At 42.2% G+C, this 24,124-nt stretch overlaps 1 protein-coding gene across 3 annotated transcripts in view; it reads right to left on the bottom strand.

Annotated features, from left to right (window-relative positions):
• Positions 1–3,499, bottom strand: part of Ibtk (inhibitor of Bruton tyrosine kinase) — a 56,844-nt gene extending 53,345 nt beyond the window's left edge. Inside the window, exon 1 of one of the 3 annotated variants that reach the window (XM_090338516.1) lies at positions 3,330–3,499. The gene's annotated coding sequence lies outside the window, so the exon portion shown is untranslated. Of the gene's footprint in view, positions 1–2,222; positions 2,799–3,329 lie in introns of those variants that run through there. The other 2 variants (XM_090338518.1, XM_090338517.1) reach the window with 2 other exon arrangements.
• Between the last annotated feature and the right edge of the window lie 20,625 nt (positions 3,500–24,124).

Here is a 24,124-nt window from a genome sequence, read left to right as displayed (position 1 = left end):
TTACGGGGCTGGTGGAGGAGGTACTACAGGGATTTCAACTCCAGTCCTTTATTATGAAATTTCTTTATCATCTTTTGATCACTTCATCAACACGGTCTATAACAAATCTACAAAAAAGGTAGGATTATTCTTCAATAAAACTGTCTAGATTTGAATATCCTTAATTTTTATTTCTAAAAAAAGCTATACCTTTCTACCTTACTGTACAGTATCTATAGCAACATCAGTCATCCTCGCCCTGCCTTTATACTTTGCGGATAAGATTTACCTCCACATCTGTATCTGGACTTGGCCTCCTGCTTCTAGAATCTTTATCCTCTGTATTTCTATTACTCTCCAGGCTATCCCCCTAGATGTTTTTAACATGTACGTCTACCCCTCCAACTCAAAATTCCTGAATCCACCTCCCGTCCATCTATCCTGATTCTGGGCTCCACATTTATAGTACCTAAGTTAAATCCTCTTTATATATGAAAAATGTCAGATACTGTGGCTCAGATCTATGATCCTATCTGCTCAGGAGGCTAGCCTGTGTAAAATAGCTTCCATCTCAACCAAAGTTAGGAGGAGTGGTGCGAGTGTCTGTCATCCCAGGAAAGATAAACAGGGAGACCAAATTCCAGGCCCAGAGGGCACAAATCCTATCTGAAAAGCAAAAAGGGCTGGAATGTGGCCCAAATGGTAGATCACCTGCCTAGCAAGTACAAGCCCCCAGTACTGTTAGAGAGGAAGAAAACAAAGAAAATAAATATTAATTTAGAACATGTCTAGATCTTATAAATTAGAGATATTAAATATCAAGTAAGACAGACACTAGAAAAGATGGTGTTCTCTAGGTACTACTTACTATATGCTACCAGACTGCTGTTATAAAATGCAATTTGGAAACCTTTAGTAAACAATATACTGTAACAGAGAAAAACTGCTTTTAAAGTTTTGGTTAGAAGAAGTGGAATGCAACCTGGCAGTAATGACTAATGCCTAGAACTGTAGCTACTCCACAGCCTGAGATTTGAGGATCGGTACAAGCCAGCCTGGCTGGGAAAGTCCATGAGACTTTTAACTCCAATTAACCACCAAAAAGCCAGAAATGGAGCTATAGCTCCAACAGTAGCACTACCAGCTCTGAACATACAGTGCTCGAGCAGAGTTCAAGCCCCTACACCTAGCACACACACACAAAAAGAACCAGGGATGCAACATCTAAAAGCCATGACAATCTAAACTAAGCCCATTAATCCTTGATTTCTTTGTGAAATGGCAGTAAATGCCTTGGAAGTACATAGCTTGCCTACAAAGAGATTTTAATATCCTTGGGAGGAGGTTCCAATGGTGTACCTCATACTTCTCACAAAATATAGCAGGCAGTTAAGTGTTCTTTAAAACCAAAGTAGGAGATCCTGGGTTCAAATTCTAGCAGTGCCTAGGGCAGTTGTGTATTATTAAGAAGTGGTGCTGTGATTCAAAGGGTAGAGTGCTACCTTGAGCTGAAGAACTCAGGGACAGCGCCCAGGTCCAGAGTTCAAGTTCCACAAACAAACAAACAACAACAACAAAAAAGTATATAACCCATAAATCTGTATTGACAGTAAATGTAAAGAGCTACAAGATCATAGTAACACATAACCAAGAAACTTGAAAAATTATGTGAGCCCTAAAAAAACAGGTGTTAAAATGCAAACACAAGTTTAGGACATTAGTAATTTAAGTGTATAGATATATTTTCTTCAAATGCTTTTTCAGATATTCTGTGTATAAGTCAGAAGCCTCCATGCAATGTGTTATCTGTTCCTAACAGTTTTACAAGAGAAAATTGCTCCAAATCTTAGGAGGTAAGCACATACCTAAATATGGTAAAGAGTTATTGCTCTATGAAACTAGTTTTATATACTTTGTATTTGGTGCTTTTTAAAATAACAGATGCATTCACTGATTTTCTACTGAATTTCAGAGCCCTAGCTTTGGGGAATTGTTATGTAGTAAGTTCAGCACCAGAATTTCACACATTCAATCTTCATACAGCTCAATTTTTCCACCAGATGACATCCATTTTTAAAATTTTTCTTCAACGGTGGAACTAAATATCTGCAATATAATTTTTTGTAGTTTTTATCCTCACCTACCTACCACACTTCAGTTTTGTAAAACAAAAATCAAGGAACTCAAAATAGAAAGAAAAAAAGGTGGGGGGGGGGAGGAATTATGGGCACAAATACACTAACCATTTGTTAAAGTCATGTTCTTTCAGTATATTTTCTTTTCTTTTCTTTTTTTGGCCAGTCGTGGGGCTTGAGCTCTGGGCCCGAGCACTGTCTTTGGGCTTTCTTAAGGCTAGCGCTCTACCACTTGAGCTACAGCACCGCTTCCAATTTTTCTATGTATGTGGTACCGAGGAATTGAACCCGGGTGCATGCTAGGCAAGCACTCTACACTAGACCAAACCCTTGACTCTCCTGAGACTGAGATTACAGATGTGAACTACCACAAGTAGCATCCTTTCAGTAATTTGAAGCATACATAACATCAGAAATACTACTCAGTCTCTGCTCCCTGAAAAATATATCTTAATATCTGGCTAATTTGATTTTTTTTTCTTTTTCTTTTTGGTGTGTGCCAATACAGGGCCTGTGCACTGACCCTTAGTTTGTTCTCTCAAAGCTGCAGCTCTATCCTTGGGCCACACTTCCAGTTCCTGTTTTTCAAATAGTTGACTTAAGGGAAGACTCAAAAGTTTTTCCTACGGGGCTGGCTTCTCCACCTCCCTCGGGAGTAACAAGGCTTGCAGGCAGGCAGGCAGGCAGGCAGGCAGGCATCAGCGCCCCCACTGAGTTTCACTGACTTGGGAACACAGGAATTAAAGAGGGCCGGTGGCCTGGGGTTATCTGGTCTAGCTTCCATCTCAATTGAAAGTATTTAAACGGGGCAGCTAACTACTTACGACCTCTCCCCGGTCTCCCAACCTCCTGCCCACAGAACCCAGCGTGAACTCGAACTTTGAGAAACTAAGGAAAGGGATAGGTGAGGAAAGGGCAGGGCCCAGAACGCCAGGCTCCAAGGAATGGGGCGCCGGTAGCCTCGGCGGAGGGCGTGCCGGGCCGCAGCCACGTCACGGGCCCCGGGGCCCGCCATTCATTAGCGCCGGGAAAGCTCCGGAGGCCGGGACGGGAGGCCGGGGAGGCCCGTGCGGACAGGCGCGACGCCCTCGGCCCCCGCCCCGTCCCGCCGTCGCCCCCGCCGGCCTCGCGCCCTCGGGGAGCCCGGTGCCCGCCCGCGCCCGAGGCTGGCGGGAGGCCGCGGCCGGCGCGTGGCGGCCGCGGGGAGCCCCTCACCAGTCGCTAGATGAGGCGGCGCCGCTGATCCCCGCGGAGTGGGCACGCGGCCGTCCAAGAGCTCATCGTCAATGGTCGCCGACCGCCAAGCCGAGGGGCGCCAGGCCGTCCGGAGCCGTCAACGTGGACTCGCCGCCACTGCGAGAACCGGGATGGAGGGAGCCTAGGGGAAAGCCGGGGGCGGTGCTCGGGAATAACACGCGCGTTCATTGGCAGACGCTCGTGTGTGCTTTTCAGTGATTGGTTGGTGCTTGTGTATGCCTCGCGGTGATTGGCTGGCGCCTGCCCAGAACACCTAGCGTGGCAGCAGCAGCCTTTTCCCGGCGCTCCCGGGGAACTTGACCCCGTGGGCGCCGGGGGACCGACGCAGCGGGAGCGCCCCGTGGGGACGGACGCGGGGAGTCTGGGGTCCGAGGTGGGGCGGAGGATGCCCAGGGATGGCAGGGGTCTGGAGGCGGTGCGGGCCGGGAAGGGCGCGTGGAGTCCGCAGAGCGGGCCGCGTTTCCTGACGCCCCTCACGCGCGCGGGCTCTCCCCCTACCCGGGCCCGGCCGGGGTCCCCGGAGAACAGGCCAGGCCGCCCCTGCACGCGCAGATCCTGCGCCCCAGGCTCGGGTGCCCACCCAGCTTCCCCCAGTGGTCTCGGTGTCCGCCACCAGCTGCCCGGGTCACGGCCCGCGGTGCCAGGCGCCAGGCTGGCACTGGGTTAGCTCTGATTCACCGAGGATCAAAGGGCCATTTTAAGAGGCTGAGTGGAGACTGGCAGGCAGGGAGGGAGGGAGGCGGAGGTGGGGACGGAGCGGGGTGCCACCCGGGTGGCGCTCAGTAAACACTGCCACCCAGCAGGGCGGTGCTGCGCACCGGGAAGCTGGAGTTGGCTCATAGGTCTCCGAGACTCCACCTACTCCTGCCTGGGAGCCGGTCTGGCTTCCCTGCTTGTTTTGTTGCCTTCATAGCTGACCCAGAGCTGCACAGCTGCCCTGTAGGAAAGGAGACTGACCAGACCCGTGCCCTTCTCCTGTCAAGTGCGGGAGTCCTGCTCTCCTACTCCTCCTGGACACAAAAACTTATCCAAGCCAGACACCTGTAATCCTAGCAACTCTGGAAGCTGAGGTCTGAGGAACTCCTTACAGCCAGACTGAGCAGGAAAATCTGTGAGAGACTCATCTCCAATTAACCTGCAAAAAGCTAGAGGTGTAGTTGTGGCTCAAGTGGTATAACACCAGTTATTACTTAGGGATAATTCCCAGACCCTACATTCAAACCCCAGGACTGGCGCGCGCTCGTGTACACACACACACACAAAATATAAAACTGAACAATACAAAACAAGTTAAAAACTGGTGTACAAGAAGCCGGTAATACCTGAGCGCAGTGGCTCACACCTGTAAATCCCAACTACTCAGGAGGCTAAGATCTGAAGATCAAGGTTCAAAACCAGCCCAGGCACAAAAGGACCTGAGACTCTTATCTCCAATTAACCTTTAGAAAACTGGAATTGGGGCTTGGCTCAAAGGTAGGGTGGTAGCCTTGAGCTGAAGAGCCCAGGGACAGACCTATGCCAAGTTCAAGCCCCATGACCCTGGGGGGGAAAAAAAAGATGCTGGCAAGGATGTGGCCAGGAGGGATCACTACTACACTGTTGGTGGGAGTGTAAACTTGTTTAACCACTATGGAAAGCAGTATGGCAGTTCCTCAAAGACTAAACATAGAGCTTCCCTATGACCCAGCAATTCTACTACTTGTATTTACCCACTCATCCAGAAACAAGGACATACTAAATCCACTAGCACAACGATGTTCGTTGCAGCATCATTTACCATAGCAAAGATATGGAACTGACCCAGATACCCCTTAGTTGATGAGTGGATCAACAAGATGTGGTATTTATACACAATGGAATTCTATGCTGCCGCCAGAAAGAACAACATTGCCCCATTTGTAAGGAAATGGAAAGACTTAGAAAAAATCATATTAAGTGAAGTAAGCCAGACTCAAAGGAACATGTGCTCAGTTGTTTCCCTCATTTGTCATACTCCAAGCAGAGTAGAGCAAAACCTAGATACATAAGGCCATCTAGTATAATGCTAATTGAAAGGACCTCCAGGATATAGAAACAAAAGCCATATAATGAGTGATTGTTGTCTTTAATGTACTATGTTATCTCATCTCTTTTGCTGTCCCTTGGTTATCTCATATTGTTATAGTATTTTACCTTGTTATCTGATATATTGTATATATGTTTATTTGGTTATTTGAAATAGGATAGGGAAGGGGGGGAAACAAGATGAGGGGTGGGAGTAGGGGAAGAGAAATGGGGACCAAAACATGGGAAAGTGTATCAATGTTTGTGAAATAATGCACCTTCTATATGGTGAATATAATATAACCCTTCTACTAATTACAATAAAAATATATGAAAAAAAAAGCCAGTAATGGCAAAGATAATGTTAATGGCTTGTGTTAAAATATTTTACTGGTCTCTTGATCGGGGCAAGTTAATTCTCTTCTGGGGCTTCCATTTCCTCACTTGGAGGGTTGGAATAATAATGCATCTGGGAGTTTTTAAATGTACTTTAGCCAGGCAGGGTGGCTCACCCCTGTAATCCTAGCTACTCAGGAGGCTGAGATCTGAAGATCATGGTTCAAAGCCAGCCCAAGCACTACAAAGCCCATAAGATTCTTATCTCCAATTAATCTCCAGAAAATGGAAGTGGTGCTGTGGCTCAAGGGCTAGGGTGGTAGCCTTGAGCTGAAGAGCTCAGGGACAACTCCCACGCCCACAGGGACAATTCCCACGCCCAGTTCAAGTTCCACAACTGCCAATAAATAAATAAATAAATAAAGTGTACTCTAGTGAGAAAGATAAACAGCACTTAGCAAAGTGCCTAGCACACAGTAACATTAAACATTCAAACATTTTTATGAAGGTTTTCTTAACAGCCAAGTTATTCCAAGCTGTTATTTATTTATCTAAAACTTGCCAGGTGTCAAGGTCCTGAAAAGTCTATATAACCATAATACATAACAAGTAAATTCCAACCTTTACAAATATGCCAGAGCTGGACCTGTGTGGCTCATCTGTAACCCTAGACTGAAATATGAGAATTGCAATTCCAATCACATCCAAAAGTCTCTTATTTCCAATTAACCACCAAAAAGCTCAAACAATATGGCTCAGCAATAGAGTGCCAACCTTCAGTGGAATAAAAAACTAAAGAAGAGCAGGAGAGAAGGGGGGAATCCAGAGTTAAACCCCACTGCTAAAGTGGTAGAGTGCAGGCTGAGAGCTGAGTCTGAGCTGAAGGCTCAGCACAGACACAAGCATGGATTGGAGTATACCTCTAACAAGCATAGGTTGGAATATTCCCATAGCAAGACTTATTTCTGTGGTGTGGGATTAACTTTCATTTTGGAATTTTTTATTTCAATAAATACTATTTGCTTAAAGTTTGGAAAAATGGGATTTAGAGAATAGACTTAAAGGAAGAAATACAACTAGGGATGGTTTAGAAAGTTCTGATGCTTTATAGGAGTTGGTGGGAGAAAACTAGTCATTAGAGGGGGAACAGACAGAAATGTTAAGCCACACAGCATCTGTAATAAACACTCAGATGCCATTTTTCCAAGATAACATGCTTCAGTTCTGAAAATGCTAACTCATACACAGTGCTGTTTCTCAAGTTCTGTAAGGGAAGAGTAACTGCCATGTCTACTTCAGCCAAGTAGCAGAAGACAGGACATTAGAACATGTAAAGACATGCAAACCTCATGAGGAAAAACAGCAATTGGCCTAGAAATGACCAGAACTTCATTGTTAATTTTAAGCCTTATTTTCTTCTCCATTTCCCACAGGAGAGCCCTCAGCTGGATATGGCTTTGTGGCACACACTTCGGCTTTGCCATTAAGAAAGAGAATGCTTGAGCTCACTACCTCATGCACAAATTTGAGTCCCGATTGGCTGAGATTCAAAGAGTAGTTAAGGTCATCACTGAGAGTCTCCATTAGAGTCATACAGACAAATAGGTGAGGACTTGATATCTATCAAGAAAACACGATGTGCTGGACAGGCAAATAGGTGACTAATAGATGATACGTGTTGATATAATGAGCATCCTTCAAATTCTGCCTTTTAAGGAACCACCTCCTATCAAGTCTAAATGAATCTGTCTCCATGATACTCCCTCCATGCTATTATAACCTTGGTGTCACTGTTTTGGCTTTAGATGTGAAATGAGTGTTTTACAAGTAAATGTGGTTAAAAATGGGGAGGGAGACGGGAGTATGGCCTAGTGGTAGAGTGCTTCCCTAGCATGCAAAAAACCTTGTGTTCAGTTCCTGGGTACCACATACACAGGAAAAGCCAGAAGTGGTACTGTGGCTTGAGTGATAGAGGACTAGCCTTGCTCAAAGACAGTGCTCAGGTCCTGAGTGCCCAGGGCTGGGAAAAAAAAAAAAGTAAGGCCCTGGAAACAAGCTATGATTAAGGGCTAGTCCTAGTCTTCTAACTGTAAGACCCCAAACAAGTCCCAGAAACTTTGTGGGCCTCCTGTTCTCATGTTTAAAACAGGCTTAGTAAGTACTTCTTTCATAAAATTAATGTGAAGCTTACATGACATGATAAAAACTCATCTTACAGCTTTTAATGTTTTGTTGACATACATTATGGCTGGATTATTTCTACTGAAACATCTCTTGGATTCCATGGAGTGTTTTAAAGGCAGGATGTGGAGCAAGACAAAACCACCACAAGATGACAGTGTTGTCATACAACATTAACACTGTGCTCAGAAAGTAACAGGAACACATCTTAGGAAATGAAAGCAAATACTGGGGAAAACAAGCAAAACTTTGAACAAAATCAATTCTGTCAACTGGGGAGGAAGAATATTCTATTGTAATCAGAACACTCTGAAATCCCAAAACTCTTTTAGTGACTGAGCTGTGTTGTGTTCTTTCCTCCCTTCACTGAATATAAAATTGCTTCTACTTCTTTTCTACTTAGTTAAATATTGGAATGTGAAAGAATGAGAAAAAGAGAAGGGAAGGAGAGAGGGAGGAAAGGGACAGGAAAACAGAAGAGGGAAGGAATGAAAAGGATCTGAAATACACAGATTAAACACAAAGTCAAGAATCACTAAATATTTCCAGAAAACCAACCCGGAAAGGTAGAAATGTGTAAATCTAAAGCACAGTTGGCCTTAGACAGGCAGGATAAATGCCAAGTGAACTGTGCCTAGAAAAATCAGGATCACATTGCTAGAATGCAATCACAGAAAAATAGAAACCATTCAGATAAAAGTATTCGATAGAAGAAATCATGGTTTTAATCACCAGATTTCATGAAGGCAAATGAAAGGTTCAAAGACCTAACATCTAAGAGAATGTGTCACTTGCAGAGCTGCCCCACCAACAGTGCTCAAGAAAGTTCACCTGAAGAGAATGCTTCTGATGGAAACTGGGAATTTCAGGATGGAAAGAATGGAATAGAAATGGAAATATCTGGGGCTGGGAGTTTAGCCTAGTGGTAAGGTGCTTGCCTAGCATGCATGAGGACTCAGGTTCAATTCCTCAGTACAACATACACAGAAAAAAGCCAGAAATGGTGCTGTGCTAAAGTAGTAGGGCTCTAGTCTTGAGAAAGCCTAATGACAGTGCTCAGGTCCTGAGTTCAAGGCCCAGAACTAACAAAAAAAAGAAAAAAAGAAATGGAATTATCTGGTTCTCATTACTCACAGATTCCACAGTTTCAAATGCTTCTTTTTGTCACATGTTTCTTTGTAATCCCCAATGAATATGCAACTGAAACTTTTAGATCCCCTAAACCCAGACTTCAGTAGTTTTACATGTCATGTTTTCCCATCCCCCTACCCCCATGACAGAGAGACTGGCAAAAGACAAAGACAATATTCTTACATGGCACCACAGTGTAGCCATATTCAGCTTGTCTGCAGGGTAGACATGAGTTATTCTCAAGTAGACAAGGAAGGGGGGCTGTAGAAGAAGGAGATGCAGAGTTGAACAGTCTCAGTTGCAAGTTGGACCTGGGTGTCCAGTATCTCAGTCTTTGTCTCTGGATCAGTTGTGGGAAATTTCTTAGCACTTATCACTTAAGGGGAATTGAAGCCATCAGTCACCCTGCCTGGTGAGGGGTCTACCCTGAGCTTTTCATGCTTCTCTTCCTTGGATGCTGTTTTGCCTTTGCCACAGGCTGATGCTAGGACAATGCTGCCTATCTAACAGTCTGTTGCCTTGTGTTACAAGGTGATTGCAAAGTGACTACAGAAGAAAACAGCTCAAGTCAGAGGACACAGCTACAGAGCAGGGACAGAGTGTCTAACTAAAAGCAAGATAAGCTTTCTGTGACCTCATGGGTCCAGCCAAACAGGTTTCAGACACCTCTTACAAATTCAGTACTTCCACAGTGCTTCCGGAGCCTGTGTAGAACAGCAAAATAATTGTCCAAGCCACACCTTGCTAGCACCTTGCCAGTGGACAGGAAATGAGGTGGTGCTCTCTGTCTCTCCTTTGTCTCATCCTGTACACTCAAGGTGAAAGACCAGGACATTTGCTTTTTTGTACCTTTTGTTAATTTCACTCTTTAAAATAGCCTGCAAGCCTAGTGTTTCCCTTGTGAGAATGAGGAATGATGCTTAAAAACTGAACCTGAGCAGATGTCTAGAGACTTGTGTGACAACTACAAAGGCAAATAAACAGAAGGCAAATAAAGGAGAAAGAATATGCACAGCATACTAAAAGCTCAACAAGTCGTTATACATGAAATGGAAGCTATGAATGCCCTACCCCAGGCAGATGGCAATGAAGCCAGCCAACTACAAATGGCCCAAAATAAATCCTTCCTCCTCCTGAAAGTTTTGTTTCCTTGTTTTTTCACACTGACTAAAAGTAATGAGCACAGTAACCTACTTGCAAAGCTAGAAGGTTCCTGGTACTTATAGATGCTGAGCTAATCCTAGATAAGATTCCTGGGTCAGAGATGAAGGCCTCCTTCCTCCTGGTCAGCAATGACTTTCACACCCACTTCGGTTCCTTTGGGCCCCATGGGAATGACACCTGGTGGCCCCAGCAGGTATGCAAAATGTCCAAAATGTCGTGGGAGGTTGCCACAGTTTTGAAACCCCAGATGAATGGAAACAGAAGCTTTTGCAATAGATTGCATGCAAACTGGACTGACTCCTCCAGCCCCAATGTTATCTTCAGAATGCCTGAAGAAAAAACTTCTGCTCTAGAGGGAGCTGCTGTCTTGATTTCCCAGTGTTGTAGGTTATGGTTTGGATGTGAAGTGTCCCCAGTGCTGTGGGGTAGGGTTTGACTATGAAGTGTCTCCCAGAATGGCTCATGTATTGAAGACTTGATCCCTGAGCTAGTGGCACTGTTTCAGGTGGTTTGGTAAACATTTACAGATAGCACCCAGTGGGAGAAGCAGATAGCAGAGGGGGTGGGGAGTCAGAGGCATTATCTTGCCCAGAGACATTTCTGTCTCTCAGAGCCAGCTCTGAAAATGACCAAAATAAACATCTCCTACTAAGTTGTCAAGTATTTTATTACAGTGATTAAAAAAAATAATCTAACACTACTCAATATACAACCCATCTTGAAAAGAAAAAATCCTCTAAAATGGCCATTAATGTCTCCAATCAAAACACATGCATTCGGGTGGCAGTGGCTCATGTCTGTAATATTATGCTATGACTCAGGAAACAGAGATACGAACTGATGGTGTGAAGCTAGTCCATGCAGGAAAGTCTGGGAGATTCCCATCTCCAATACGCCACCAAAAAAACTAAAATAGATTAGGGCTCAAGTATAGATTTAAAAAGTAGGTCAGTGGCTAAAGTGAAAATCCAATGTCCAGGTTACAAATTCAAGGCCCAGCCCCAGTGCATGCGCGTGCATACACACACACACACACACACACACACACACACACACACACAAGCATGCGCGTGCATGTAAGGGCACACAAAGAAGGTATGCAGAAATTTGGAGACCTATAGAAAGTTGTCTCTGCCCACAAAAAAAAGCGCCAGGTAACAATATCAGAATTAAAAGTACTTATTACTGAAGATCCTATGGACATTAAGATTAAAAAACAAAAAGGAGCCAGGCATCTGTGGCTCACACCCATCATTCTAGCTAAATTGGAGGCTGAGATTTAAGGGTCTGGTTCAAAGCCATTCCAGGAAGACAAACTGATGAGCCTTGTAGCTTCAGTGAACTAGCAGAACAATAAGTGGAGCTGTGGCTCAAGTGGTAGAACTCCAGTCTTGAATGAAATAGCCAAGAAGAGTTTGAGGACCTGAGTTCAAATCCCAGTACTGGTACAAAAAGAACAACAAAGGGAGTGGCTCTTTTGGAGTTGTTGGAGACAAGACCTGACAGAAAAGAAGTTTGAGGGAAGTTTCTGAGGTGCTGGAAATGTAAAATATAGAGCATGTAGGTAAATGAATGTGTTAAGACTCAATAAATACATAAGTGAAATTTGTAAATATACAAGTGGGACATGATATGTTTTCTTTCAAAAAGAAGAGAAGAACAAACAATAAGAACTTTAGTGTTAATTTTTATGTCTAACTGGTTAAGACAGCTATGGTAAGGAACAAGTTGAAATTGTGTCTAGAAAGATAAGATGAATAAAGGGCAACATATAAATGGGGAAATATATAAATGGGGAAAACGTATTTGCAATAGTGGTGGTATATTATTGGGAAATTATAAAGCTGTGTATAATAAAATTCTTTCAAGTTCTTATACATTTAAAATCTCAAATTAAAAGACTGGAATACCATCGCTTTAAAATATGTAAGGCACATCTACCCTGATCATCATAGCCCAGGATATGATAAGGACACCTGCTCAGCTATGTTTATCTCTGCACTATTCACAATAGCCAAGTGATGGAAACAACCCAGATGCCCTACTGCAGATGTATGGATACAAAAAATGTGGTACATATATAAACTGGAATTCTACATATCCAGCAGACAAGATAAAATAATGGCATTCTCTGGGAAGTGGATGAAACTTGAGCAAATCATGTTGAGTGAGATAAGCCAAGACCAAAGGAACAAAAGGTATATGGTCTCCTTGATATGTGGATATTAGATCCAAACAGTACAAGAGCAATGACTCAATATTTGGGGTTATCCAAAGTTACTGACACGGTCTTGGAGATATAAATATAAAAACATAAAAATCTATGATGGGGGCAAGGGAACTAAAGAGAGACTTATCAGAAGAAGAGATTAAAATGGCAGAAAAGCATATGAGAAAATGTTCAATATCTATGGTCATAAAGGAAATGCAAATAAAAACAACCCTAAGATACCACCTTACCCCAACAAGAATGGCCAAGATTTTGAACTCAGACAATGACAGTTGCTGGCAGGGTTGTGGAGAAAAAGGAACCCTACTACCCTGCTGGTGGGAAAGCAGACTAGTTCAGCCACTCTGGAAAGCAGTGTGGAGGTTTCTTAAAGAACTGAAAATAGACCTTCCCTATAATCCCGCCATACCACTTCTGGGCATCTATCCTGAACATCATGACCCAAGATATTATAAGGACACCTACTCAGCTATGTTCATCTCTGCACTATTCACAATAGCCAGGCGATGGAAACAACCCAGATGCCCTACTGCAGATGAATGGATACAGAAAATGTGGTATATATACACAATGGAATTCTACATAGCCAACAGACAAGATAAAATAATGGCATTCACAGGGAAGTGGATGAATCTAGAGCAAATCATCTTGAGTGAGACAAGTCAAGACCTAAGGAACAAAAGGTGCATGGTATCCTTAATATGTGGCTATTAAATCCAAAGAGTATAAGAGCGAGGACTCAATAACTGCATACCCAAAGCTATGGACATGGTAATAGAAATATAAACATAACTATATAGACATAAAAACCTAGACATAATGTTTTATTTCATAAATTAATATGTTTCTATGACATACAAACCCTTAGCCTAATTTGGATTAAGTTCTAAATACTAAGTACCAGTGATTGTAAATAGAGATTCCCTCCTTGAACACTTGTTTGTTAAACTTGTCATTTAAATTATGATGTAAAAATCAACGTTAATAAATTCTTTAATAAAGAAATCTATGATGGGATATATATTCTATAGATTATATGGATCTATATAATATAATGAATCTATATTATATAGATTGATATATATCTATGACATACAAACTCTCAGCTTAATTTTAATTATGTTCTAAAATGTATGTGCCAGTGATTGCATATAAAGATTCCCTTCTTGAATACTTGTTTGTTAAACATGACATTTGAAATATGATATAAAAAAATCAGTGTTAATAAAATCAATTTATAAATATGTAAGGCAGTTCCAATGTAAGGCCCTTTGGATTGTGATTTAGTCGTATCAAATATAAAAAATTAATTATGAGATTCTAAGGGAAATCTGAACACTATTTACTACTAGCTCATTACTTTCAAGCTTATGTAAATGCTTTTGGTCCATCTGTCCCATAATCCTTCACTTTACACTTCTGTAAGTAATACAAAGAATTTAGCCACACCTACACCTACATATTTTGATTGGTTGTGCCCATCCTAGGGCTTAAACTCAGGGCCTGGGCACTGTCCCTGAGCTTTTGTGCTCAAGTCTAGTACTCTACCACTTGAGCCAACACTCCACTTCCATGTTTTTTTGCTAGTCAACTGGAGATAAAAGTCTTACGTATGTTCCTGCCCAGGCTAGCTTCACACTACAATTCTCAAATCTCAGCCTCCTGAGTAGCTAGATTACAGTCGTGAGCCACCAGCAGCAGGCTCTTTTGTTGTTGTTGTTTTTTGAAGGAATCGTTAATGTTTACATATAAAATTATACAATATGAAACTTGTTTCAAGTGATGGTTGTGAGACTGAATGAAGTTTCACTGAAAACAGTGGCAAATGATAATTACTGGAGCACAGTGGCAGATTTGGCATTCATGTGCTGCCATCTTCTCTCTGTGTGAAAGGGGACCCCTCTAGGAACCAATATGATAAAGGAAGATCTAAGAATAGACTCTATGGTGAGCACAAATAGTATAATTCTTTAGAAGGACTAAGTCAAAGCCCAACGAAGTAAGTACCTGGAAATGGGTACTTGAAAGAGGGTGGGGCCGAGGGGAGAGGGACAGAAGAATGAAGGGAGGAAAGGAGTAGAATGCAGGCAAGAATATAATGTGTGTACCACAGAATTGAGAAAAATAAAGGAAGAGGTTGGTGGGAGGGGCTGAAGATGTTGAAGGCATCAAGGTGCATTGTATATACAAATCACTTGTTAGGAAAAGTGAGGGGAGGGGTAGAATGGTTGGAGTGGGTGAGAATGTGAAAAGACACCCTGGATTTATACATCGCTTGTTGATTGGCAACTCCTTTGTACAACTGCTTAAAGATAATGTTAAAAAGTTTCCAGAAATCAATAAAAATAAATGATTTTTTTAAAAAAGAAGATAGGCCAGGAGTTTGGTCTAGTGGTAGCATGCTCACTTAGCATGCGTGAGGGCCTGGGTGCGATTCCTCAGTACACCATACACAGAAAAAGCTGGAAGTGGTGCTGTGGCTCAAGTAACAGAGAACTAGCCTTGGGCAAATGAGTAAATAAATGAATAAATAAATGGCCGAGGACAGTGCCCAGGCCCTGAGTTCAAGCCCCAGGACTTGGAAAAAAAAAAAAGAAAAGAAGACCTGTTAAGAGAGGAGCATAATTGTTGCCTCAAACTGACCAAGCTCACTCATTTAAGAAAGGTAATGGTTTACAAGGTGAACAAAGCTGGATGTTGTGGTACATACCTGTAATCCCAACTCCAGGGAAGCTGAGTCAGGAAGATTCTAAGTTCAAGGCCAGATGGGGCTACACAGAAGAGTCCTGTCTTGAGGCCAGGAGTGTGGCTTAGTGGTAGAGTGCTTGCCTAGCATGCACAAAGCCCTTGGGTATTCCTCAGTATCACATCAACAGAAAAAGGCAAAAGTGGTGCTGTGGCTCATGTGGTAGAGTACTAGTCTTGAGCAAAAGAAGCTGACTTCAAGCCCCAGGACTGAAAAAAAAAGGGGGGGGGGAGAAAAAGCCTACCTCAAAATCAAATGCAGATGAGATTTATTGAGATATCGCCTCAGAGCACTGCTTGTGGATAGAAAGCCCCCAAACAACCCAATAGACGCTCAAATCTAATAAACAGACTAATACCTTCTTGATAAAACACCCCTCACTCCTTCACAGTGACTATTCTCTCATTCTGCCATGAGCAATGAAACAAACTTGTTCAACTAAAAATGGATTCTTAATGGTCTCTGATGGGAGATCTTGGGCAGTCCTTATCAAAACCACTGAAAGATGCATCGTAATCTACTGGGATATTCTTCATTTCATTGGTGGATGATTCTGATACCTATCCTCTAATGGTTTTTTCTGCATACAGCCTTACTACTTTCAATTAATATCTCAGAGTCCTTGCCACCAGCATCTTCTACAATGAAGATGCTATTGTATCATCCAACTTAAGCCTCTATCTTCTTAAGACAAAAGGCCAGGTGTGTTAGCCCTGGCTTTGATGTCTTCTTGATTGAAACCTCCCCACTCCTGTATTAAGGTTATAACCCCCTGAATCCAGCTCTACCCACAAGCTTGGGCTCCAGACTCTTCCAGATCAATTTTCAGAACAATGGTGTATGCTCTGGATCGCTTCAAAGGCTAGAAATCTTCATCTGGCTGAATCCTACTTATCTTGAAGACTTGACTCCAGCATTACACACTCAGGTGTTTCCTTCTCTGAGAAGCCACCTTGACCATTTCTGGGAGACACTAGTCTGTGTTTGTCTGGCAGGAAGCACATCATACATCACTGTATTAACGTCTGTCTTTTCCTCATGAACTCCGGGGCTCAGTAGCTTTTCTTCATCTTCTTAGTGTCCTTCAGCAGCGGCTCTCGGGCAGAGGTCTTCTGTGGTAGAAGAAATGTGAAGTCCGTTCTCCCAAAACCACTAGAAAGGAAAGTTGGGCAAGGAGGTGAAGCTGTTCAGGGATGGAGCCATACTTTTGTAGGTGGCACCTAAACACAATATATGTCTTAAAGTACACTGGACAGCCCTATTCAAAGCAGCAGCTCATCCAATACTAATGCATGACCATTAGGAATCAATGTAGGGTTTGTTTTTGTTTTTTGGTGGGTGCTGGTTCTTTGGCTTGAATTCAGAGCCTGAGCTCTGTCACTCAAGGGAGGTACTCTATCAACAGAGCCACAGCTACACATCTGGATTTTGGGGGGTTAATTCCACATAAGGGTCTCTTGGACTTCCTTTGAACCTTGATACTCAGCTTTCAGGCCCCTGAACAGCCGGGAATACAGGCATGAGCCACCAGTGGCTGGCACATAATAGGTTTCTAAACGTGATTGTTTAAGAATCAGTGAAGGAATGTAAACGAATAAGTCAAACAAGGGGGAAAAATGAAAAGAATCGATCCATGAATAAATAAATGGCAGAAAATGTCATGAACTGTATTTGAAGATAAAAACATACCTAAAAGGAAGACACCAATTGGTAATCCATAGTGGTTTGTTTTTGTCTGTGTTGGACAATGTTGTGTTGAACGCAGGTCCTTCAGCGAGGTAGACAAGTGCTTCACTGTTTGAATACTGTCCCCTCTTCAGTCCAAAATTCAACTTTGGACAATGGAAATTTTTTGTACTGCTTATATTCTTTTCCCTTTTCCCCTGCAGCTAGAAGTGCAATGCCTAAGTTAAAGAACTAATTAAAATGTCAAGACTTGTATGAACACCACTGGGGCACAGGGTAACGGCTGGCTCTGCCCATGTAGGAGGGGAGGTGTTTCTATCAGGCTTCTCAGAACATTTAGCCTGTGACTTTTGCTTCACCTCTTTTCAAGGCACCTTGGCTCCTAATTCTGGCTTGAACTTGATGTTCATCCATTTAACCTAGGGCCCATTACTTGGAGTTTATTGTTGCTGCAAATTAAAATCCGCAGGGAGCAGACATGCCCTGTGGTTTTATTTGCCAATGTAAGTACAGTATGACTCACATTCTCCCTTCAGGGGAATCTTCATGAGGTAAAACTTTTCCAGGGCTCAACTTTTCCTGGAGTCATTTTATCATTAAAGATGTAGGCATTGAATCAAAAAGGTAATTGCATCAACACTACTGGTAATTTAATCTGGAATTCTACACCCCATTTATGGCAGAAATAATTGGGACTAAGTTGCTTTTTTTTTCCTGCAAGGACTCCTACTGTTTCTGAATCTCAATGTAATTGTTTCTAGCTCTGAAGGCAATATTTTAAATTTCTTCAATCTGTTCACATACCCCATGACGCTAAGATTTCAATGTAATACCAACCCATAAATAATAAGTGGACATGATCAGATGTTTCAAAAGCTAAGAGCCATTATTAAAATCAGGTTTAAATAGTTTTATTCATGCTTTTCAGTGAGCATCTTCGAACCTAATTTCACCAGAGAAAATACTACTGAAGCCATCTCATTCTAAGAATGACTGTCATGAAGGCAATGGCTCAGGGCTGTAATTTGAGCTACTTAGGAGGCAGAAACTGGGGGACCATGGTTCAAGGCCAGCCTAGCACAAAGATAAAAAGTTTGAGAGACTTCATCTTAACCAACAGCTGGGCACAGTTGTGTATACCTTCATCCTCAACCCCTCAGAGAAGAGCAGCCCAGGCCAGGCAGGGCTTAAACCCCAGATCTTCTCTTTAAAATATCCAATATAAAGAGTCTGAAGGAACATCTTAAGTGGAAGAGCATCTGCCCAGCAATCAAAAGGGCCCTGAGTTCAATTCTCAGTAATGCCCAAAGAAAAAAAGGACGACCACGAAGGACTTCAGAGACTGGGCTGCCAGCTCAGCACAGTCCCAACTCTATTTCAGTTTAAAAGAAGAAAAAAGGCCAGGCACTGGTGGATCACGCCTGTAGTCCCAGCTGCTCAGGAGGCTGAGATCTGAGCATCATAGTTCAAAGCCAACTCCACCAGAAAAATCTCAGGGATTTGCTCTTATCTTTAATTAACCAGTAAAACATCCAGGAGTGGAGGTGTAATGACGTGGTAGAGCACTGGTGTCAAGTGCTCCTCAGATCTCAGACTTCTGTATAGCTAGGATCAAACCTGGCCAGAGGTGGGGGAGGGGAGCCAAGGGTGGGGACAGCAGCATTCTGTTTCATTATTTTACTTTTATAAGCAGCACAAAATGGTGCCTTACAGGTTACTAGAAAGCTCACGAACTAAAGAGAAATCAGAATTACATAGAAGAAATACTTAAAAAAAAGAACACAACCTTTATATCCAGGAAATCTGTGAGTGAATGCCCACTCAGAAAGGAGAAAGTGATGTATGCCAGCACAGATTATTCACTACTTTAATTAAATCTTCCTAGATGACTTGATTAGGTTTTATTTGGCTCTTGTTTTCTTGCCATACTTCTGGTTCCAAGATGGTATATCCATCGTGACCTTGTATTATATCAGGTTCTTGTTATGGAACTATAAAATAATTAAATTGCCTTTGTACAATTATAGAAAAAAATCAAATGATCACATTCTAGAAAGAGGCTTCTTAATCTCATTCAGTTTCTGATCCATGATGAATTGGCACCAACGAGAGAAGGTTGGAAGTGAGATATCAAGTGAGCCTTGCTTGGCATTCTTCCACAGAAATTCCTGCTGTGCAAGATTGGCTCTTTCAATACCACCGAGCTCTGAACTGGTATTTAATTTAAAAATCTTTAACCATCGAGGATCCCAATAACCACTTAGCCCTCACTACATGTCAATTCTAACTACCAATTGTGAAATCAGGGCTAATGCCATTCAAGAACCGGAGGCTTTAAACCTGAAAGTAAGGGCCCTGGTGGGAGAACCATGCAGATCAAGGAATCACCAGGGTGTTTCTGACAGGAGAACTCTGAGGTCATTCCACTGAGATTGCGAGGGTAGAGATTAAGTCTTTTCTCACTGAAATTGCTCCAGGAGACACACAGTCCATTCACTTACTCTTATGCAGTCGAGTGGCAATTTGTTCTAAACTCTGCCATCAGAAAAAAGCACGTTCATTTTTGCATCTCAACAATGAAAAGACAAAGAAAAAAAAAAACCAACAAAAATTTTTTCCCTATTCTTCAAGCACCCAACCTCCACCTCAAAAGGAAGAAGAAATTTATTGAGGGAGAAATTTCCTTCATGGGAATGTACTGACAAATTAGAAGTTTGACTCGGTGAGTCTCTGTCCGTGTGTGTGTGTGTGTGTGTGTGTGTGTGTTTGTGTAGCTACAATATATATTACAACATATTATATATAATGCTACAACATATATTACAGCCCATTATATATTATATATTAAATTACATAGTATAACATTTCTGCAAACATCATACGATGCCTGAGATAGCATGTTTTATTTTCCAGTTGACTTTCATGCCTGCTAGTTTAGCCACAAGATCATGGCAGAATGAGAGAGGTGAAAAGCTTGAGGTCTCTGAAGCCAGCAGATTGAGAGCAGCCTTGGAGGCCTGCTGCAGACACAGGCACATGGGACACAGATGGGACAGGATGAGGGTGTGATGGGAAAGAAGTGAGACAGAATAGCTGGCAAGTCCAGTCAGATCAGGAGAGAGACTTGAGCCTGGAAAATGTCTCACAGTCAAAGCAAACCCAGCCTCAAGGACAAACTAGAAACCAGCTTCTGTAAGGGCAGGAGGAACTTATAAAATACAAATCATTGAAATAAACACTTTCTGATCTGTATATTATTTTTTTCTTTGTGTGTTCTTTTCATACATATATTGGGAAAGTTGCTTACTAATTTGAACTTTGCTATTTGTGAACCAACTTTTTTTTTTTTGGTGCCAGTCCTGGTGCATGAACTCAGGGCCTGAGCACTATTCTTGGGATTTCTCAAGGCTAGAACTCTACCCATTGTGCCACAGCACCACTTGCAGCTTTTTCTTTTTTCTATATATGTGGACCCAAGGAATTGAACTCGGGTTTTAGTGCATGCTAGGCAAGCACTCTACCACTAGGCCAAACTCCCAGCCCAATGAACCAACTTTTGTTGTAGGTCTTGAACTGGGGCCTGAACTCTGTCCCAAAACTCTTTTTGCTCAAGGCTACCACTCTATCACATTGAACCACAGCGGCACTTCCAGTTTTCTGGTACTTAATTGGAGATAAGTCTTACAGACATTCCTGCCTGGCCTGGCTTTGAACTGTGTTCCTCAGACCTCAGCCTCCTGGGTAGCTAGGGTTTCAGGAATGGGCTACTGGCACCCTGCCAAACCAACTTTTTTTTTTTTTTGCCAATTCTGAGGCTTGAACTCAGGCCCTGAACACTGTCCTGGGACTTTCTCAAGGCATAGCTCTACCATTTGAACCACAGCACCACTTCGAGTTTTTTCTATGTATGTGGTGCCTAGGAATCGAACCCAGGCCTCTCTGTGCATGCTAGGCAAGCACTGAACCATTAGGCCAAACTCCCAGCCCCCCCAAACCAACTTTTGAATTGAAACCCTTTTGTACAACTAATTAAGGAGACACATAAATAAATAGGTAAATAAATAAATAAATTGAAGATTTTGTTATTGTCATTGTAGGTGTGTATCTAGCTAGTAAATATAATTGAAGAGAACTTTGGGTTTTTTTTGTCACATTCATATATGGAAAATTTAAGAATAATAGATTTAAGGCGGAAGAACTTAAAGAGGAGAGCAGCGTTACAGCTTAAGTGAGCGCGATTTTTTTATTTGCTAAGATTATTAACTTTGCCCTCATCTAAGCAGAGTGCACTTCATTTTGTGACAGACAAGCAGTCCAATGTTCCAAAACCCAGGAAGAAATTCCTCAAGATATGGAGTTTTCACTTCTCTTTTGTCTCACTTAGTGCCCTCGCTCCTCGGAGATGGTTTGGCCTCATAGAGAGGGGAAGAATCAGACCAAAATTCCCCTTGAAGACCTCAAAGCCAAGCCTGATCGCTGGATTTGAGCGATTCTAGCTGATGGTTTTACACAGTAGTGGTCACGAGGTGGCACTAGAGAAGTGCCTTTATGCCCCTCTTTCTGCATCTTCCCAAAGAAATACTCAGTAAGAAAGCAAAATATTAAGTAAGGAAATCCATTTAGTTTTTTTTTAATTGATAGTTTATTAATTTAACTAAACCTTTAATTATTAAAATCTATACACTCTATAACCAATTTGTCAATATCTAATTCCTCTACCCAAAAGTTCAGAATGAACTTTGAAAACTGCTCAAAAACTGCTTTAAGTTTCTTATCAGCCCAACAGGAAACTGAATAGGAAGTCAAGAAAACTGATAATATAGGAGACAGAAGATAAGAAAAAGAATACGTTTACAAAAAAAGCGTATAGTTTTGAATTTTCTTTGGTTTCCATTAAAACCACAGCCAGTGTTTCAAAAGATTGCCAGCTTAATGTTCTATCAGCAGTACCACGATTTATTCTTTTGTTACATCATGAGGCTTAGAGATGAAAAGGCCCATGGTAACGGAAGGCACAGGAAGAGATTACATATGCAAATAGTTCTATAACTCTTTTACCAGAAGAGAGTTTAGCTCATAATATTTCTTTCAAGCCAAACATAAAAATCTTTGGTAGGTCATCAAAAAAAAATCAAAATTGCAAGGTTGAGAAGAAAAGGAAGAAAGGCAGAGAATATTTAAAAGGAACATGTAAAGTTCAGATTAAAAAAGCCTGAAGATTGATGATAACTTCAGCGTCTATAATTTTATTTTAAGAATCAGGAATGGAGGAGAGGAAGGGATAGGTAAGAAATGCAAATGAATTTGGAGAATGGTAAGTTGAAGTGTTTCAAGCCTTGGGCACCAGTGGCTCATGCTCATAATCCTAGCTGCTCAGGAGGCTGAGAGCTTGAGGATCACAGTTCAAAGCCAGCCCCGGGCAGGAAAGTCTGTGAGACTTTTATCTCCAATGAGCCACCAGAAAACCATAAGTAGCACTGTGGCTCAAAGTGGTAGAGTGCTAGCCTGAGCACAAAAGCTCAGGGACAATGCTCAGTTCCTGAGTTCAAGCCCCACAACTGACAAAAGAAAGAAGAAAGAGGACGAGGAAGAGGAGGGGGGAAGGGAAGGAGAAGAGGCAGAAGGAGAGGAGGAGGAGGAGGAGGAGGGGGAGGAGGAGGAGGAGGAGGAGAAGAGAAACCTAGGAAGCTGTTAACAACTGAAGACATCTGTGATTCCCAGATGAAATACGGTCTGTGACTGGGGGTGGTAGGGCTAGCCCAGGTCACCTGCCTTCCTAAGGAACGTGGGCTGCTTTCTCCCTGTCCCTGGAGCAGTGGGCTGTTTTCCACTTGCTGACACCCAGGGAGAATTGTAAAGAACAAGGACAGCTTGACTAGATAGCAGTCCTGTAGTCCCACCCATCCATTACTAAGATCAGGGAGGAGGGAGGACTTGGTGGAGGGGTAGAAGAGGACTGATTTAACAAGCTTTCTGCTTCTACTACACATTTAGTCAATACGCTTTCTTTTCCTCCCTTTTGTATTTTAGCTCACAAACATTGGCTGCTCTCTGTAAAGGTCACCCTGCTATTCAGACAGAATTTGCGACACTCAGCGGCTGGGAATACCTTGGAACCAAAGAGAACCTATGAAGACAAGAGAATTAAAAAGAGAACAAACAAGGAAAAACAGACATTGCTAAGCCAAAAAAATTAGGAAAAGATGAATGTCTAAATGTTTTTTAGGTGACCAAAAGTAACATTTTTCTCTGACTCATCACCTTAATAAATTCAACTTATCATTTTCAATAACTCCAAGATATTCCAAAGACATTTGTTATATTAGAAAAGAGTCTCATTCATTTGAATTACTTTAACAAAGCAACGGCCTCTTTTATTCGTGCAAGTTAAGGAAAAACCCATGGCAGAACAATGTTTCCCCTTCTCACTAATGAAGAAAGAACTTAATAAGGATTGTTGAATTTGGGGGGGATTAGTGAATTGTGTTTATAACTCCCAATAAAACCTTCGGCTAGTACTTTACAACTACTTTGGTTCATTTATTTTGACATAAGTAGTTGAAATAATTTAGTTCCCTTGGTAAATGCTCTGTCGACTCTTCAAAGCGTTGTTAGTTAAAATATTATTAATGTGAATTCATTCAACACATCTCATAATTTTGCAGGGAAATGAGATGTGAATGCTGAATTTTATGACATGGAGAGCTGGCAGAGGGTTGTGCAAGAGGCTCAAGGATAGATGGTGTGGATGAATTTATGAGGGCTCTAAGAGAGACTAGGAGGCACCAGCACTGGAAAAATAAATTGACTTTTTACGATCAATTATCACTCTGTTTGCCCTTGGAAAATAGATGCTGTGGTGAATAAACATAGTGCAGAGAGTTACTAAAGTGTCCACAATCTGTTCAACTACCACCTAACATCCAGATGACGAAGGGTAATGAAACAGTGATATCTCCACTAATTAAAAATGAAAGTAATCGTAGTTGAATTTTTAAATGAACACTGTTTTCTCTTTTATTAAACTGGTACTGGGACTTGAACTTAGGGCCTGTGCAATATTCCTGACCTTTTATCACTCAAGGCTGGTGCTCTACCACTTGAACCACACCTCCACTTTCAGCCTTTTGCTGATCAATTGCAGGTAAGAGTCCCATGGGATTTTCGGTGGGGGTCGGGGGAGGAGGTGGCTCTAACGCTTGATCCTCAGATTTCAGCCTCCTGAGTGGCTAGGTT

The sequence above is a fragment of the Megascapheus bottae genome, chromosome 8 (assembly GCF_031878675.1).
Source record: "Megascapheus bottae isolate mThoBot1 chromosome 8, mThoBot2.hap1, whole genome shotgun sequence".
Taxonomy (NCBI): domain Eukaryota; kingdom Metazoa; phylum Chordata; class Mammalia; order Rodentia; family Geomyidae; genus Megascapheus; species Megascapheus bottae.
Note: the sequence above shows the minus strand (reverse complement) of the source record. Positions and strands in the feature narration are given on the sequence as shown.